The sequence below is a fragment of the Carassius auratus genome, unplaced genomic scaffold, assembly GCF_003368295.1.
Source record: "Carassius auratus strain Wakin unplaced genomic scaffold, ASM336829v1 scaf_tig00215532, whole genome shotgun sequence".
NCBI lineage: Eukaryota > Metazoa > Chordata > Actinopteri > Cypriniformes > Cyprinidae > Carassius > Carassius auratus.
The window spans coordinates 537-16,792 of record NW_020528128.1 but is presented as its reverse complement, the minus strand read 5'-3'; the positions used below and the strand labels follow the sequence as shown (position 1 = coordinate 16,792).

At 36.5% G+C, this 16,256-nt stretch overlaps 1 long non-coding RNA gene across 3 annotated transcripts; it reads left to right on the top strand.

The window, feature by feature from the left end:
- Positions 1–4,027: 4,027 nt before the first annotated feature.
- Positions 4,028–15,924, top strand: LOC113094929 (uncharacterized). 3 transcript variants are annotated; one of them, XR_003288233.1, is made up of 4 exons: positions 4,028–7,494; positions 8,095–8,174; positions 15,209–15,237; positions 15,815–15,924. It is a non-coding gene; the product is annotated as an uncharacterized LOC113094929 (long non-coding RNA). The 3 variants fall into 3 exon arrangements; XR_003288235.1 differs by lacking the exons at positions 15,209–15,237; positions 15,815–15,924 and having other exon boundaries at positions 4,028–5,645; positions 6,060–6,137; positions 6,883–7,494; positions 8,095–8,425; XR_003288234.1 differs by lacking the exons at positions 15,209–15,237; positions 15,815–15,924 and having other exon boundaries at positions 4,028–6,137; positions 6,883–7,494; positions 8,095–8,425.
- The last annotated feature ends 332 nt before the right edge of the window (positions 15,925–16,256 follow it).

The following is a 16,256-nucleotide window of genomic DNA, read 5'->3' as shown; positions in this document are numbered from 1 at the left end:
ACGCACAAGAAAAAACACGACTTCAGCATTTACCACAGTAAACAGAGTAAGCAAAACAATGTTTCCTAGCAGCAAGAACTGTGCCAAAAAAATCTAATCCAATCTAATCTAATGAGAAAAGAAACAAGACACTTAGAAGCTGCAGTCCTCTTCTGTTGTTTGACTGCTGCTTCTAACAAGTGACATGCCAAGTTTTAAATGGATTTGAAGACATAAGAATTTTTCAGCTTTATTGAAACATCTGGACTTTTCACACTCGTTCTTCCTAATGGCTCGGTGGTTTTATATGATTGTTTTGCTACTCCACAGCTGTCATTAATTGTGTGAAGAAACCCTCCCAAAAATTGTCATCATTCACTTTCTTCTACATTTCTTCTTCTACACAATACAAAATTATATATTAAGCAGAATCTCCAAGCTGCTTTTTGACAAGCAACAAAAGCCCAAAATTGCATATTTATATTACATCACATCATGTTTGACATCAGCGAAACTAAACACCTCTGGTATTAATGTACTGTCAGCAATTGTGACGTGCCAAGTTGGAATATGGAATCGTTTAGGTTTTTTTTTTTTTTTCTAAAATCCTCAAAATGTGAACATACTTCTATAAAAGTAATTCTTACAAGTTTGGACTGGGTTGATGGTGAATTAATTTTCGAGTGAAGTATTCCTGCATGTTCACCAAAGACTGCAATTTACGAGATCTCATCTTACACTAGGTCATACGTAATCTAATTGTATGTAAAATTGCAATGAATAAAAGGCAAAAGCCTTTCTGTCATCAGTGCAGCATATTTCAGTTCATGATCTTTATCTATTTTTCTTTAGTTTACTTTTTCACTTACTGTCAATTATTATCTGACTCTATTCAGTTCTATTGAAAGATGCTCTGTATTAAATGTATGGCATTATCTATCATTCATCAGCAGTAGATAAAAGTGGTTTGCATTTGTTTTGTAATAGACTATGATTACAAGATTATTATTATTACAGTCATTAGTTTTTTATTTGCTCTTAAAGCATTGTGACTTCATCTGTTTTGTTTGTCATTGCCATACCAACTGCTGTGGTCTGCGGTTATATCACAAAACTGCTTACACTGCAGGCATATTTTATTTAATGCAGCAAACTCATAAAGGTTTATTATCCTTTCTCTCATTTTCATCCATTCACCATGAACCAGAGTGTCCCTTTGTAACTTGAGGCATAGCTTTATGACTTGCATTCGCTGACTCATCGTAAACAAAATGTAATTCATTTGGCATTGTCTAAACTATATTATTTATCCTCAGCTAAATGTCAGAGTGTATTAGACTGCACATTGTTTTAGGCGGCACATTGTTTATTTAGTACAAGAAAGTATTGCCACTCCTCACATAGCGTCTGTGTAAACGTCTTGTTTCATTAATAAATGCCTTTCGTCACTGTAGGACATGGGATTTGGCACAATATTTAAAATGTGTAAAATCTTGCATGATATCAAACTCAAAACTCAAATATCAAATCTATTCTAAAGCTGTTATAACCCTGTTCTACCTGTTTTCTTGCAAATCGGCTCTCTCAGGCACTGCTCATCAAATCTGTGCTTCTTTTGCCCGCTTGCAGAAGGAACCAATCCACGGCTTCAGGGTGAGTAATTACCTGGAGTACATGGAGGGCAACTACAGATCCATGGTGCTCTCGGACATGAGGAGCATCTTACCAAGGAGCAGCTAGAAGGAAACAGACCACTGAAGATCAGCAGGGACTGAAAGTGCTTGTGGTACAGAATGAGACTGAACATGTTGCATGGATTTAAAGCTGTTTTTATTACACAACATGCTCAATAAGGCCACTGTTTTATCAAACACTATGTGTTTTCCCCCTTTGCTTTCATTCTCTTTGATTTTTTTTTTGGATTCTAATACCGTACTATAGTATTCTCACTTAGGGAATCATAAATATGAGAACACAAGCTCTTCAAAGTAGAGGGTGACACGGGAGTGGATTTTCAAATCTTTCCCGTCCCACTCCCGCAAAAAAAAATTCCGTCCCATACCAATCCCGCAAAAAAAAAAAAAAAAAACGGCGAGAAAATCCCATCCCATTCAATCCCGGAAGAATGAATCCCGTTCCCGCCCACTCCCGGGTTGTATATTTTTTGGCTGGAATCTGTCAGTTACAGTAAAAAAAGAAATAAAAAAAAATACAGTAGGCTACAGATCACAGCATCACAGCAACTTTAGTAAAATAAAAAAATTAAATGTGTTTTTTGCAGATGCAGATTGCAGATTTTTCTACGGGTTCAAGTTGGTTACACAAGTTTGTTGACCAATGGAAAGCTGCTTTAAAAAAAAAAAAAAAAAAAATGTAGGTTCATATGTAGTGCATATGTAGGTTCATGAGTCATTTTGCAGTCTCAGACTGCTATATGACATCAGTACGTAAGAAAAATTTCCATGCTTTTGAATGCTTGATTGCTGTCTTAATGAGCAATCGAACATGAAGTACGTGGGATCTAGCATGTCAACACTTTAATATACAATGACTCACATGCTGTTGACGTAGTCTTGTTGTGTAGTGCATGTTGCCATTTTTTTCTATAGGCATATATTAACATCTGCAGTCTCTCGTTCACATCCTAAGGAAGCTGTACAGAGAGGCGTTATCACGTTGACAGGCCGTCATTAGCACATAGATGCAATCTCTCACCCTCGCCATCTGTAACTCATACAGTGAATAATGAATTAGATCATTAGAGAGGTGTCTTTCTCCTTCACAACAACTGCTAAATATTGCATACTGTTTACTCAGTAGGAGGCAGAAGGAGTTATAATTTAAGTTTTAAAAAGTTCCTTGGAGAAAGTAAGTAAAAATATATGCACTCTTTTTTACATTGCATTAAAAAAATAAAAATTGTCACCCATAAAGACATGTATATGCTGATGCTCAGATAAAAAATACTGTTTCAGTTTTGTGTGATCAGTTGATTTTATCTTTGTGTAATCATAACGAACTGTACACATTAATCAGGTTAATGATTTAATGACTGATTGTTGGCCAACAGTCATCTGGAAAGCCAATCTTGTGTTGGCTCATTGTAAATTGACAATACAAGGCTTTTGTGGCATGGATGTTGATGATGTATCCGCGGACCAAAATGGTAGGATAATTAGAAAAGGATAATTATGCCTAATTAAACTGATTAACTGATAATTAAGACATATCTGTCTCTGTATTAGGCTTGAGGAGTTGCATTAGCTTGATTTTCTCTGGTAAATATGCTTTATTATTGTCCTCCACATTAATTATCCCTGTTATGACTGCCAAATTCCACTTCTAGAATCTGCTTGATGAATGGGCGAATGTCATTTGAAAGTGAGCATCACTGTCCCTCTTCTCACTCTGAGAAGCACTTGAAATGAGTAATCTGATTTGTGTAGGGCATTAAGGTCCGTTCACACCAAGGACAATAACAGTAAACTTTTAATAATTGTTTGAATTCTATAAGAATAGTGAAGTCCATGCCACATATAATGACACAAAAGAACTATATCATTGGAATAAATTTCAGAACAATTTTCTTTTTTTTTCAGCTGATGAACAATAAAAATTTGACAGCCACTCGAATCCAACCAATTTAAAGCTGCAGTAGGTAACTTTTGTAAAAATATATTTTTTACATATTTGTTAAACCTGTCATTATGTCCTGTCAGTAGAATATGAGACAGATAATCTGTGAAAAAATCAAGCTCCCCTGGCTCCTCCCAGTGGTCCTATTGCCATTTGCAGAAAGTTATCTGCTCCCGGTAAGAAACAACCAATCAGAGCTGCGGTCCGTAACTTTGTTTGTGTTCAAAATGTAGAAAAATGTATATAATAAGCGAGTACACCGTGAATCGATTTCCCAAACCGTGTTTTTAGCTTGTCCTGAATCACTAGGGTACACCTATAATAAGTGTTTATATTCAGACTATTTTAGATTGCTTCGGGGGGTACCGCGGTGGAGTAACCCAGTACCTTTGTGATTCTTCATAAACATAAACAGAGAGAAGTAGTTCCGGCTACGATGTTCTTCCGCAAGACGCAAGCAGTTCTGTTTATTAACCGCTAGAGCGTCAAAAGTTACCTACCGCAGCTGTAAGAGCTCACATAATTAAAGCGGCAGACAACATAACTTCAATGCACGCTTATAATAAACAATGTTATTGTGTGTTGGCATGGACACTAATATAGTTATTGATAGCTATATTAGACTTGTGGCCAGTTGGCAGGCTACACAAAGATTTGTCAAAGTAACTTTTTCAGACTTTTTTAGCATTGTGAAACAATAACCGTTTTATTTTTCACTTTTTAAGCGGTTTTGTTTGGTGGTCCTCAACGTTCATTTCATTTAAGGGGAAGGAGTAGTACTCATGTCATTCTCGCAGCACCTCTTCTAAATCTACAGCACAAAACAGTATATGTAGTTCACAGAACACATTAATCTTATGAGACGTTTCTCAAAAAATATAGCACATCCAGTGTAGTACGATCCCTGAATGAATGACTGTAATGTGCTGGTTCTTTTAGTGAATCAAAAACAGTGCACACTTAACAAACTTAAAGGCAGGGTAGGCGATTTGCTTCAAAACCATTTTTTGTTTTGCTGGTTGAAAGTCTCTTCACATCCCATAATCACTATTATTATTATTACTATTTATTTATTCTGTGGGAGGCATAGGACCATAAAATGTTAGTCCAATCATATCCCTCGGTCCGAGGGCTACGATATTATGCGCTTTGTACTAAAATGTTTTCTCAACAGTAAATGAGACATGATGGAATCTGACAGCGTTGCGTTCAAAATTACATCAGTAGTGCTTGTCATGTGTTTTGGGGGAGGCGTGGCTTTGAAGAGTGATTTGCAGGTAGGGTGTGATCTTATGCTTTCAAAACTAGCTTGATATTGCTAGCCTCTCCAAATTCACCAATCCTACCTTTAAAACTTATATTGAAACATGTAGTTGCAGATGCACATGAAGTTTGTCAGTAGTATATTATTAAAATAAATGTTAGTCATACTTTTTTTTTGTTTTGGTGTTGCTGTACTTTTTGCTAACAGTCCAGTTTTGAATCTGTCCTGTATTGCAGGTGAAACTAAGCGGTTGTCCTTTAACACTGATGTTCAAGTGTCAGTCATTGGATATCTACTTACTGTGCATTGATGGACACCCAATCAATCTGAGGGTCTTTGAAGAAGATATCACAAGCATTATCCATCTCCATTAAACTCCAGAATCTCAAGGGCTGAATCCATTTTCTCTCTGTATCAATTGTAATCTGGACTGATTAGTGTGTGATTAGAATGCATGACTGTAACTCTCCCTGCCCAGTAACTCAAAGCCCAGAAGCATCAATGATAGGTCAGCTTCTACAGCAAATGGATGAGATTGAAGGAGTCAATTCTTGTTCCTTGTGAGATAGAAGAGGCTTATGGATCAGACTCAAACTGTGTGAAAATCTACAGACTTTGTGCAGAAAGTAAAACTCCTTTATGTTCAAAGTAGGCATCGAAAAAAGGAAGTGAAGAGAAGGAGACAAGAGACAGAAGAAGATTACCACACGAACATAACCCATCCGTTCCCTGTCAGAAGAAGCCAGTAATTTATAACACACATTAGGTATTGTACACATGATTTCTTAGTCAAGTTGGCGCACCACTTTTATCACACACCATCCATCTGAATCATATTGTAGTTCAGCAGTAGCACAACTGTGTCCTCTGGCTTCTTTCCTAATGTATTTGTAGACTTTCCTTTTCAGATATTTTCTTTTTGCTGTGATCTAACCCATTATGACACCATCAGCACAAATTTCCCCTCAGGCCCACCTGACGAGACCATCGGGTTAATTGCAAAAAGTCTCATTAGCGTTATCATACAGGCAGCCATTTGAATTACAAGAAGCACAATACTTACCAGAGCACATAGGGAGTCCAATGAATGGAATATGAGTGTGTGATGATCAACTAGTGCAGATAACCCCGGGCAAAAAACAACATTATTCTTTAATATCTCTGTCTCTTCGAACCACAGGAACACAGATCACAGATAGTGTTTGAGTGAAGCTATCAGTGCAGAAGTGAATATCAAAGCCAAGGAGACATCAGAGAGGTGAGGACATTTGATTCCATCTATCAGTTTTGTCTACTGGCAACCTAGATTAAAGAAGATTATCAGATACTTTAGGTACTGCTGTTTTGGCAGTTCATCAGTCTTTGTGATATTATGATGATTTTTATTTTTTAGACATTTTTTTTTTTTCCAGTTAGCTTGATGTTAGACTGGGACGCCGCCACTTAACTGTGAAAAAGGAAACAAAATACATCTCAGTATAAAGAGCAAACCAAATGGAATTGTGGGTGTTGAGACGTCACATTGTGTGGACAGCTGATAGATTTTCATTGATTTTTTTCATTGTCTCCTGCCTCCTTTTCACTGTAAAGTGTCTATTATTATTATTGGCTTTGATTTTACAGAACGTATTGACATCTGTGCAGTGCATATAAATGTGGCACAAACAGATGAGACCATTTAATGGTGAGCGTGTTTGGCAGTAAATGGATCTGTCGATTGATTGGTTTTTGACTAGAGCATATGAATATACTGTATAACCTTATCTGGACTACAAAACAATTTAATTGGGAAATAAAATGTGACTGGAACTCGCTGCCAAAAGAGCCCACCCCAAGACCTCACATTAGCAATATATAGTTCAAAATAAACATGAGTGCTTACAGACAGCATACAAGGAAGGTAAATGATGAGTGTGAATTGGTGTGCCAGCAGCTTCTGTGGCTTCCTCCACTGAGCAGATCAAACAAGCTTCTGCTTAATGCTTTTCATTTATCAAATACAGCCCCATCAGCAGACAAGCAACAGTCTCAACGGTGTGCTAGAGCTCTGAAACATTAATGACAGATGTCACCGCAGAAAGGTCTGAGTCGTGGCAGAGAGGCTAACAGAGAACTTAGGTATCAGACTGACAATTAACCCTGGTAAGTGCACACACACACACACACACACACACATCTACAATCTCCAGTAGTCATTTCAGTCTTCTGAAATGAGACACAATGTTTTTGGTTTTAGTTTTAGTCCAGTGTAAAGCACTTAACACTATCACATGGAGACACTGATTCTCTGATTACTTTTTTAGTATGTATATATTGATACATTAACATTTAATTGCAGCTTAAGTAATTGTTTTTAATGTTTTTAAGCAGAAGAACTAAAAAGAAAATGAATTACAGAAATACGGTAGCAATATTTTCTGTCTGCACTTCATTACCGCTAACTGTTGTTCTGCTATTATTATGAATAGTCACCTCCTTATCAGCTCATTAGCCAGCAAATTGTCTGTAAGCAGTGCAGGTGTCATGATGGTCAGAGATTTCACCAAGCTGAGGAGGAATCACTAAAATTGGCTCAAGAGGTCAAGCACGTTTGGAGTCTAAAGTGATAATCTCAGGTGAGTTAGTTCTAAACTTTGTAATTGGTCCATTTTAACCAATTATACATGCTTGGGCTGATTTGTAGACTTGTTTTGAACATCATAAGCTATTATTTTCTACCCACCATTAGAATACAGTTAGATTGTTAGTTGTATAAACATAAGCAAAAACTTTGGCTAGAGAGAGAGAGAGAGAGACAGGTTTTCCAGTTCCATTTTCTCAGAAGGATGTCTGAGATGAAAATATATAAGCTGGGATTCAAGATATTTTTCACTGCAGCTCCTAAATTCTTACAAATGGCCTCCGTGGTTATTTGTGACCGACGTTGTTGTTCATTTCCTGTTGATGGTGCAGTGGTACTAAATCATTGCCAGTTATGAATTCCTTGGGATATAATCATTGGAGCATTCTTTCTGATTAGACCTATGACTCAAAGAGCAATTTTCTTAGTTTAAAGTAGGCCTAGAGCCTTGTGCTACAATACGGACGCAGAAATGACTCAATGAGAAAAGATTGTGGATATTAGCCACCAAATGTGCTAACTATAAAACCTGAAATAAATCAAATATGAAATTATCATAAATTCTCTAAACTGACGCATCTTTTCATTTCCTCAGCAGTTTGATGTGATCCATGGTTATGAGATTCAGAACTATGGTGCTTCGGGGGACAATGACAGTTGTTCCATAACTTTAAGGTAAAATGAGGCTTTGTGAAGGAGTTGTATAGGATCAACTCAAGTTTAACCCCCAGAGACCCAAGTATTTATACTGAAGATGTGTTTCTTGTCTTTAGGTAGCCACTTGTTTTAAAATTATGTTTTATCATATTTTGTTTTGGTGGGAGTTGTTCAAAAACATTGCAGACAATTGCAATGCTGGGTTTTTAAAGTTGCAAAATAGTAACACACAAAGTAATGAATTACAAATGCTTTAACTTTCTTGAATATCCTTGCCAGCAAGTAATTAATATAATCAATAATTATTCAAGTAATAAATATTATAATACAAATTTGAGTATAAGATGTAGCTATATATTGCTTCACCTGTATTTAGAAAAAAAAATTTCATTTAATATCTTAAAGTTGTAATTATGCTTCGGTTAGTCTTTAGGGTTAATGGTAGTTTTGAGTAATATTTTACCATCCTGAACTGTAATGTGCACATGAGGCTTTCCTGAAATTGCTCATTACATTCTGTGAGAGTCACGCTTAGAGATGTTTTTGCATTTAAACATGACCTATTTAAACAGATCAGTTGATGTTATCACCTATTGAACAATGCATAGAATAGACACCAGGCAGCGCTGATATCTGACAGCAAAAGAGTTTTTGGTTGTTGTTGTTCTTTGTTGTTTTTGTGCTTTCTTTTGCACCATTGCCTGAGCTTTTCTCCCAAAAGTTGTTCTTGTCTGTTATTCCAAGCACGTTATGCATTGCTTGTGCCCCCAAAAAACATTTGGACACTTGAAAACACAAAATGGCTCATGCATTATTTGAAAAGGTCTGAGAAAAGTTCTTGCATCTTTTATTTTTGCAGATGCCTTTTTGTTTGATATTTTCTTATATAACGCAATAGAATTCAGACATTTTGATGTGTGGCTTAAGTATCTAAGTGCTATTTGGGGTCACTATATACTCAATAAAGAAGCCCTTTAAAGTTCACTAGACTCTTTTCTCATTGATCATGAAGGGCTTGCTTAGATAACAGAAGCAATTTCTAGCATTTCCTGAAATATGGTCCAATATCCAAAAGCTATGGATAAATTACCTTATAAGATGAAATGTAATCATGTCAAAATGTGCCCGTCAAAGGAAATACTAATCAGGAAGAGTCCATTCAAAGCACACCTACCTTTTGTCCTCTTAATCACATTTAGTGAAAACATAATCATCAGTCATTTCAGACAATATACTTCTTCATGGTGAAAATACATGAAATCTGAAATAATTGACATCAATTTTGGTGCCAGCAGCACAAACCTTGGATGGCCTGGAAAGGTCAGAGCGGGACATGGATTATGTCGGTGTTAATTAGTGATGTGCCCCAGTAGCTGCACTGTCTGTGATCAGGGTGTCAATGAGCTTTCATTAGCACAGCAACAGGAAATACACACTCACACATGCACATGCCTAAGAGCAGGATTGCAACCAGGCCTGTATGGAGTCTGTTTCTGTAGAATTTCTCTCACCCATTATTAGGGTGCGCCATTCAAATGGGACTCGTCCCGGCCAGGATTTTAATATTGCCTAAAACATCCAGAGCAGTTTGACCAATAACATGCAGGTATTGTACATAATCAACCAATCATGGGGCTGCGTCTGAGAAGGAGAGATCTAGAGGGAACGATCAAAGTGATGCAAATATGCGCACGTGTTTGTTCATTCAACAAATCCATAAGAAATCAAAGTGTGCCACAACAAACACGTGAAATCGATTCGAAAGCATAAGGAGCTGTCTGCTCTGATCTTTATAGCTCTCATGAATGCTACACAACAATCAACCTGCATAGTGCAAATAGCCAAAACCTGGATATTTCAGGCATTATTAAAATCCTGGCTGGGACGTGTCCCGTATGAACAGTGGGTGTAGAAAAGAATCACCCCCTTTAAAAAATTAAACTCAATTGGGTGTAGCTAATCACATTCACAATGGCACACAAAGACATTTGACTTTCAACTGTGAACACATTTCAAAGGCTTTATTAATGCCTAGAAGCACTGTGAAGTCTAGTGGAAGAAGTGGAAGGTATTTGGTACCACGCAGACCCTCCCTGGATCAGGACGTCACTCCAAACTGGACGAAAGAGCCGGAGGAAACTGGTTAAAGAGGCGACCAAGAGGCCTACAGCAACTCTGAAGCAGTTGCAAACATTTATGACAGAGTGATCAAACCTTGAAGATTGAGGCAGACGAGACTAAAATTGAATTATTGATCAAATTGAACACAAAATGATATGTTTGGTGGAAATCCAATACAGCTCAGCATTCAAATAACAGCATTCCTACAGTAAAACCATGGAGGTGGTAATATCCTGTTATGGGCCTGTTCCTCTGCAGCAGGGAGTTCTTGAGGAAAATCTGCTGCCGTCTGCAAGAACGTTGTCAGTGGAAAGAAGGTTTACCCTCCAACATAACAATGACTCAAAGCACACAGAAAAACTGAGCGCACAGTGGTTGAAGGATAAAAAGGGGAATGTCCTCGCATGTCCTAGTCAGAGCCCATACTTCAACCCCATTAAAAATCTGCGGAATGGCTTGATGAATGCAGTCCACAAACGATCACCATCAAATTAAACTGAACTTGAGCAGTGCATTGTCTAGAAGCCCTATTTATCATAGACTTTAAAACTGATTCTCTCATTTAACCTAAAAAAGCCAGTGCCACATATGGAGAAATCAGAGAATTTCAGACAGTGACAATGAAGCAAAATAGAAGCTTTGCAATTTGACTTATTTAAATAATATATTCAGTGCACAAATTTGCATTTGCACAATATGAGTAATTACTGAGAAACCTAGGTGAGCAGATCAGCCTTTCCTGCTGAATGACACGCTCTCAACTCGAGGTGAAACATTCATTGAGATGCAAACCTGTGTAAGCACTCGTTTTGTACTGAGCTTTTCTTATCTTGTTAGATCAATAATTATGCCCTAGCAGACGCTCACACATTCATGGATGAATTCTCAAGGTCTCAGTTGCACAGTAAAAGCCCCATATACTTAGAAAGCATCTAACTAGGATCTTTCAGTCGTATTCTTCAATGTTCCACATGATACGATGGTTGACTGCAATCTGAAAACCAATTATGCTGCCGAGAGCCAGAATATGTATTTGTGCAGAGGCAGCTTGTTGAACTGAAAGTCAAAAATCACCATTTGATAAATTTAAATATGGTTCAATAAATCTTTGATTCAATAAATATATCACTTTGGGATTCACTTTGTATCTCAGCTTCAGGATTTGGGAACTGGGCATCACAAGCTTTAAAAATAAAATTGGTCAAATGAATGTTGCTTTTCAGCTTTCTGTTTTCAGATTAGTTTTTCTTTCCCTCTGTGTGTGTGTTTGTGTGTATGTGAGCACTGTGTGTATGTCTAGGTGCAGTTTTTCCTCTCCGCCGAATGTTGAAGGCTATACTACTTGTGATTGATGCATTTCTATCACACCAAGAGTCTCATTTTCTCATCAGTCCTTACGGAGTTGAAACCGCAGGTCTTTATATTATGCTGAGAGAGCGGGTCAGGGCTGTCCACTCAAACTTTGGAGGTATATTACGGCACTGTTGTTTTTCTGCACTAGCTGTTGTAAACCACTATTTTGATCACTGCTATTTGTAACAGAATCAAAGTAAACTTAAAAGAATATAAAACAAGTCCAAATTATGCAGTAAATCAGCTCTAAGCAGCTTCTTTTCAGTTCAGTGTTGATTCAGTTAAGTTCAATAAAAGTAAATGTCAATTATAAAACAAGTTCAATGCCGAGATAAGTGGCTCAGCTGATGAGAGTAGTGTCATTATTCAGCTCGAGTCACTTCAATGCAATGTTGTTTTTGTCAACGATGACGATAACGAAATGATTTAGTTGACGCACCTTTTTTTATGATGATAACGTGACGATGACTAGCTAAAAATGGCTCTAATGTGACTAAAACATGACGAGACTTTTCGAGTTTTTGTTGACGAGATGGAACGAAAATTATTATAAGTCTGACATTCACAATGCATGTCATTTCTGCCTGTTTTGGAGAAGCACCCGGCTGCAGCCTGCAGATCAAGGTGGGGCTGCACCTGGGGTGTGGTTGCACGTACTTTTAAATGCGCACTTGAGCAGCGCAGCACACTGTGATTCCATGTTGCTTTGAGCCCATCATTCTGCACCCGCCATGTGCATACGCGCTTTGTGCACTCTGTTTTGAAGCGTTTCATATTAACATTGTTTTTTGCACTGAAAGATTATTAAAAGCCTATATTTTTATATCTAGCCTACACAATACATTTAAAATGAGCATACTTTAATTGTATATTATTTGTGTGTAGTGTAGGCTACATAAATACATACACTTCTTAGCTCTTGACATTCATATATAAATATCAAATTGTGATATTTGCTGCGGGTTGAGGGCTTCGATAACTCTCTTTTTTGACCATACATGTTTTTGCATACCTGAATGTTTGTGTCACTTTTATTAGACAGGGTTGTATGATGTTTGTGTTTACAAATAATATGCATCTTTTTGTTGCACTGGCAGACAAGTTGAAGCACAAGTTGTAGATCACAAGTATTTGTTCCTCAATAGCTTTGTTCATTGCACTTCAGCAATTTCTCAAATAAAGCCACAATTGCCAAAGTAAGAATGTTTTTATTTCTGGCTTTTTTGGAGTAAAACAGTGATTCCACTGTTACCACTTTATCTGTGTGTAATGTTGTAGTAGCTCAAAGTTTTTTGCTGCTTAAACTTTAAACCATTCCTTTATAACTGTGATTACTGGTGAAAATAGGCAATGTGCAGAAATTTTAGAAGAGCATCAATTCATGGAAAAAATATGTGGAACTTGAAATATGTGGATAAAAGGTTTCTGCCCAATGCGACCATGAAGTACAGCTTGGCAGCACTGCATCTCCATCAATGAGAAAGTCTAGTTTATTATGCAAAGCTTTTAAGGTTAACTGTTGTTTTATGAATTGCAACACTCGTTACAACCTGTCAAACCTAAGTCCATTTCCAATACTTTTTAACCTAAATTAATTTGTTAAAGACTACTTTTTTGTTTTTTACTAAAAAGTGACTAAAATGTGACTAAAACTAAAAAGCATTTTCGTCCAAAAGACTAAGACTAAAAACTAAAAGGGCTGCCAAAAACAACACTGGTTCAATGTTGATTCAGGTTGATTCAATAACAGTGTCAGTGTTGAAAAAGTCATAAATTAATTATTAACAAATTCAAATCAATTATAAAGAAGCTCTACTGAAAACATTTGTGTCATTATTCAGCTCAATTCAGTTCAAGTTTTGTTCTCATCCAATCATGTCAATGCCATCAAATTCAATTTGCTGAATATTAAGTGTCGTTTTAACCCCAACTAAGCAGACCAAAAGGCAAAAAGGAACCCAAACTCCAATAGGTGACAGAAATGGAGAAAAACTTTGTGAGAAACCAGTTCTCCTCTGGCCAAATCACCAGCAAACTAAACTAGAACTCTGCCTTCATTAGTAAAGCTGTCTAAACTGCCAGGGCATGATTTTGTTGATTATACTCTATAGGCTAGATAATGACTGTGCTTGTGGAACCAGTGTTCTGGACTGCCAAAGAAGTCATTGAGCAACAGTGATTGATCAGGTTTCAACTTTGTGTGAGGATGTTCAAATATCACTTGTGAGATGGATGTAGAAAACAGGCTTCTGGCTATGATTATAGTGTTTGGGGAGAGGTCTCCATTACTACCATTAATCTGGCTGACACTGATATAACAATACAAAAGTCAGAGGAATGTCTGGCCAGTAGCAACACCGCTGAGATACGGCCATTAATTCACACAACTGCAGACCGCTGTCTGTAATCTTTCCACGTTCCTCTGTGTCTGTGTGTGGTGAAAGCAAAACAAAGATGTACAGGTCTTCAGTTTCATGGTTCATTTTAAATTAAACCTACATCATCACAGAGCTGTGGACAATTATTTTTGGACGCTGAGGCTGCTTCAGACTTGTGCTGTTCTAAACAACCCCAGGCAAAGTTTCTGAAAGTTATTATCACTGGCAAATAAATAATGAATTGTGATTCTACCTGGATTAAAAAAAAAAAGTTTTCCACTATGGATTGGAGATGAATTAGTCTCTAAATTGGGTGGATAGTTTGTTAGTTCACCTATAAATGAAAACTTTCACGTAGCTACAAACCTGACTTTTTCTTGCATGAAACACAAAATACATTTTGGAGACTTTTTCATTCTCTTTTCCATTGCATCAATTTTGAGGCACTTGAACTGAATGAACTGTCCAATGTAATTATTTTTTTTTTTTACTTGATTGACAAAGAAAGGCAGCTGGCAACTTTTTTTGTCAGTATTTTATTGTCTTATCTACATTTTAAATATTATTTATTTAAAAATTGTTTATTGATTTATTCTTTTATTATTATTTAACTACATTTTTAAACAACAACAGTTTAACATGCCTATTAAGTCATTTATTTCATTTTTATGTTTGATTTATTGAAATTGACATATTCCTTCATTTTGTTTTCACTGCAATAAATCAGCTAGACTATGTCAATAAGTTTCTTTTCTCTTTCATTTTTAATTGTGGTTTCAATGAGAAGATATGCTTAAACGTATGGTTCATCATATGCAGACTCCTACTTTAAATGTGTCAGCCTTCATTTGAGGTTATGATTCAGTAATTTTTTTTCATGTCATTCATTGCATTAATCTAGATGCCAATGATAGCAGTTTGAATGTTGTTTAACCACTTTATTATTATTAGACTGTAGAAAGCTACAGATTCAAAGCGTCTCCTGCAGTTTTTATTTTTTTTTATCACTTGTCCTTATTTACTTCAGATGATCTTATAAATCGTAAAGTCCTCACTATAAAAAAAAAAAAAAACACCTTTATTTATTTTGAAACTGCATTCATTTTGAAACTGAATCAGGTATATTCAGTTTAGTGAATAAAAAAATACTTTGCCCTCGGAGTTTTCATTAAGTTTCACCATTTTTTTTCTTCCTTTCAGAAGTTTGAGTCTCAAGAGATCATCTCCAGGTACTGATCTAGGAACAGGAACAGCAAAGCAGATCACCTTGCGTGTTCCATGATAAGAAAAAAAAAACAAAAATAAGTAAAAAATTCCAAGCGGCCAACCTAATCAGTTTTTCCCCCTTTGAAGCATATGTTAAAAAATTATATATTAATCCAGTATGTTTGTAGTTCATCTGTAGCACATTTGATCTGATATGTAGCCAAGAACCTGCATGCCTCTGCATCAGCTCATGTACTTGAGCTAAAACATGCAGCTATATGCATGAATAATTCAGCTCTGGTGAGAAAGAGGAAAGAGTTTACTTCACACTGCTATAAAATTGTATAAAGCGCTGATGCAGAATAGCTGTGATTTGCACCCACTGATCACATAATCCATCTTTAACAGCCATTTATGGACATCCAAAAATACTTATGCTTTCAGCTATTTAGAAAGCAATCAATTACGGCTGATTGCATGCATGTAGTCAACTGTTTAAGCCTGCATCGTTAGATCTTGTCCTTTAGCTCTTCAAGATATTCATTTCTTTCACTCCTCCTATATAGACTTTGTGACCCTTAGTCTTTTTCTGTCTTGCAGTGAATTAGCCGCTTTTGACCAGAGTCAAAGTTCCTTTCTCCTCTTTGTTGTCTGAAGGCGATAAGAAGAACAGAGCAGTGGACAGGGTCAGGATTTGATCGGTAGGACTTGGAGAGCTGAAGTTGATGACAAGAGAGAGAGAGTGGCCTCCCTGTAAAATGTACTCCATATATCTTTCAATAACCATTTATACACAACTGGAATATAGAAATTAGCATTTGAAGAATTAGGGGTCTGTGGTTGGATTTTGATATATATATATATATATATATATATATATATATATATATATATATATATATATATATACTTGTTACAGTAGTAAATATCAGTTTATATTTCAAACATTATTTTTGCCATTAATAGTAATAATCCAGTGAGATTTTTGTTTGCACAAGGAGTCTGAACAGCAGCCAGTGCTCCACACAGAGATCTGATCTCA